We start from the raw sequence: 3,551 nt of genomic DNA on the forward strand, positions 1-3,551 counted from the left end.
TGGCTTGCTTTCTCACTTTCTCTTTCTTTCTCTGTGTATCTCTGGTCAAATTAAAATAAATGAATAAATAAAAGTTTAAAAAAAATCTTAAAAAAATAAAGTCAGTTATTTAGTTTATTTAAAGTACTGGTGAGAATACCCTCTCTATAAACAACTGCATTAGATGTTCAAGGAGTTAAGCAGAGATCTAATCCCAGCTTTGAGGTACTTAGTTAAGGTGCTAATATACATGAAAAGTTGAAATAGAAATGAAAGGCAGGATAGGACATATTATATAAAAAATAAAGGCAATAGGAATTTTGGGAGTGGCTGATCTCTGATTGCTTTGTACTTAGCAACTGGAGAATTACTAAGAATTGTAAGAGAGTTCTGGTCTTAGGGCTGAGAATATAGTCAGTGACCTAAGTGGTCCAGGGTCATAGCTACAGAGCAGCGTAAGTCCTGTTTCCTAGTTCTGTGTTGCTTGTAGATATGTTTCTTACTATTGTCAAGTCATTTAATGTTTGCTCTAAGTAGTTTAGTGTTGCTAAGCACTGGGCTCTAAAGTCAAAATGTCTGGGTTTAAATCCTGGGTTTGTAGGTTACTAACAGAGTGATGTCGACCAAGTTACTTACCTCTGTGCTTCAGTTCCCCGCCTATAAAATACATATAATGAGAGTACTTTATTTCCTAGCTTGTTGCAAAGATTGAATAACTTAATATATGTAAAACAAAAACAACTGTGGATTTGTCATTATAATTCTGATCAAAGCCTCCAGCTGATGTTCAATAACTATATGTTTGTTACCTTAAATTTAAAAAAAAATTAAATTATATTTTTGGAGAGAGATTTTTGTTACAGGGTGCATGTGCTTGCTGAAGAGACAGAGAGGCAGAAAGTGAGAAATCCCGCCCCCCCATAGGAGGGGTAGCCACACAATCCTTTCTTCTCCATTCTCCTCTTGAGATCTTGGGCATGCATGCACATGGGACTAGCATGAGTGTGAAACTGCTGGATCCAGGACTCGAACCTCAATGTGAGGTTCTAGTGACGTAACCATTACACCATCTTATAGTGCTCCCTCATTTTTTTTATTGTATTTTTCTTTTCTTTTCTTTCTTCTTCTTTTTTTTTTAATTTCCAGAGGGTGCATGTGCTCGCCATGCAGGGATAGAGAAACAAAGAAAGAGAGCCCCTCAATGGGGCATGACCATGCCACAATCTGTTCTCCACTTCTCTGTCCTGTCGGGATTTGGGATTTGGGCATGCTTGCAAAAGTACCTAGAGTGTTTGTCAAGCTACTAGGGTTGGGATTCAAATTGTGGTTGTCACGTAGGATCTGACTCTCTCTTTCTCTCTCTCTCTCTCTTTTTCTTTAAAGAATTATTTATTTTATTTGATTTACTATCATTACTACTTTTTCACATGAATTTACTAGAGAGACAGAAAGAGAGAGAAAGTGAGAAAGTAAGCCACCAGGTCTGGGACTCGAACTGTGGTTGCCATGTGGGAAGTCCAACACCTCAACCACCATGTCACCTGCTGGCCCCAGGATCTGACTCTTAACCACCAGGCTACCAGCCAGCCCACGTTTTTTTTTCTTGTCACACTCTGATCCCCTTTCCCTGGCCCTCCAGTGCCTCGGGATTCTCAGCGCCTGCCCTAGCTCTACAACCCAGGGATCTAAACCCATGATGGGCCATGTGGCTTCCAGCCATGCAGGACACTGCCATTACTGCTGTACCACAGCAGCTTGGCCATGTTGGAAGTATTTGACCTTTGGAGTAAGAACTGAGATTTGTATAGACCTGGCCTAGTCTAGTACCAGGAAAGTCTAGAAAAGTAAAAACCAAAATAATAACAGATTCTAGAACCTAGCAAAACTTCTTCTTTTAAAAAGTCAGTCAAAACCAATAGGTGCTGAGAAAGATGGGGGTCAAGGAGTCTAATTCCAAATGAGCATTCCTATCTATTTTAAGATCCTAAACATCCTTAGACAAAAATCTAGCCTTTTAAGGAAAGTGCAAAGAACTTGCCTCTGTGGGCTTGCTCTGAGAGAATGTTTTAGCAGGTGCTGCATTTCACCCTGAAGGTAGCTGCATGAATTTGTGAACTGAGGTGACAAGACTGTCTCTCCAGAAGAAAAGATGCTATCTCTACACCCAGGACTCAAACAAACGGCAGCAGCAGCTTACCCCAGTTGCGCTCAGCTCAATATTCAGATTAGAGAAGGAAACGGCCATTTTTCTCCTGAGGAATCCTTCTCTACTCTCATCAGACAAAATTCTGAGACGAATGACAAATCCAGAGGGCTGTCTCAGCGTCAGGGAGTGGGGAGAGCAGATGGAGGTGAGAAATAGTCTATATCCAGGGGTTAAACAAATGGATTTGTTTGTTTTGATAGGGACTTGCTACTACCTTCAGCATCACTTCTCAGGAAGTCTAGGGACTGGCTTTCCAAATCTTCTAGGGTTGGCAGATGCAAATCACACAGTCCACTCCCTTCCTAGGCATTCAGGCGACATCAGGAACCAATAAGCATTAATGGAAGACTCTTGAAGTGAAAAATAGTATGTCCGCGTAGGGTTCTTGTGTGGAAGGGGTTCAGTGAAGATCAGACCCTCCCAGGGTGTTAGCAAAAGTGGGAGAATTAAGGGTCACCATTGGCTGACCAGTCCCAAAGTTTGGGGTTGAACCAATGGGCTGGATCTCCTGGCATCCTAGAACCCTGACCTGAACTCAAACATTAGCAGTTTCTCGGTTTAAATTTCGTCTGCAGACTCTTGGATGAGACTATCTTACTGAGCTTTCTCAGGGCGCCTGGTTTAGGACTGACCAAGGAGCCGACTCTCAAGAACATCTCGAGCAAAAGCAGCTTTTGAGGTTGGGGGGCTGAAAAGCATCCGTTGTATTGGTTTTAGGATCGGAGTTCTGATGTGGCCTGAACCAACTGTCAGCACACTGTTGCCGATCACCCTCTCTCTTCCACCTTCTGCCCAGGTGACGTCGGCGCGTGACCCGCTGGAGGCTAAGCGTTTCAGCGGCGTCCTTCAGGTGTCAGCCTCGATCCCTTCGGAAACCACAGCCCCCAGAATCCCTTGTGCCCGGAGGCCAGCCGCAAAGAAGATGGCTGCAGCAGGGTGGAACCTGCAGCAGAAGGGACGCCTAGACCGTGGCAGTTTCTTTACCGGATGTGTTTAAATAACCGAATCCCCACAAATGCACCACCCCATTAACCACCTTCGAGGCCGCGGAGGGCACCGCCACTGCCTCACCCGCTCCTCCAGGGGCATCCTGGGAGTTGTAGTCCAGCCGCGGGACTGCGCCGAACTACCTTTCCCAGCGTGCCCTGCAGGTCGGGCGATGTAGACGTTCTTTTCCAAAACTCTCTGCAGCGAAGCCCCCTTCCCCGGGTTCCCTTCTTTCCATCGACTCCTTCCCGTCTGTCGCGACCAAGCGGCGGAGGCTGGAGAGGCCCCGGCAGCTCTCCACGCCGCCCCGAGAGGCACTTCCGGCGGCGGTTCACTTCCTGGTTGGGTGGATGGAGCCGGGCGGGAGCGCGCGCGGGGG

This window comes from Tupaia chinensis, unplaced genomic scaffold, assembly GCF_000334495.1.
Source record: "Tupaia chinensis unplaced genomic scaffold, TupChi_1.0 Scaffold000316_1, whole genome shotgun sequence".
In the NCBI taxonomy this organism is placed as follows: domain Eukaryota; kingdom Metazoa; phylum Chordata; class Mammalia; order Scandentia; family Tupaiidae; genus Tupaia; species Tupaia belangeri.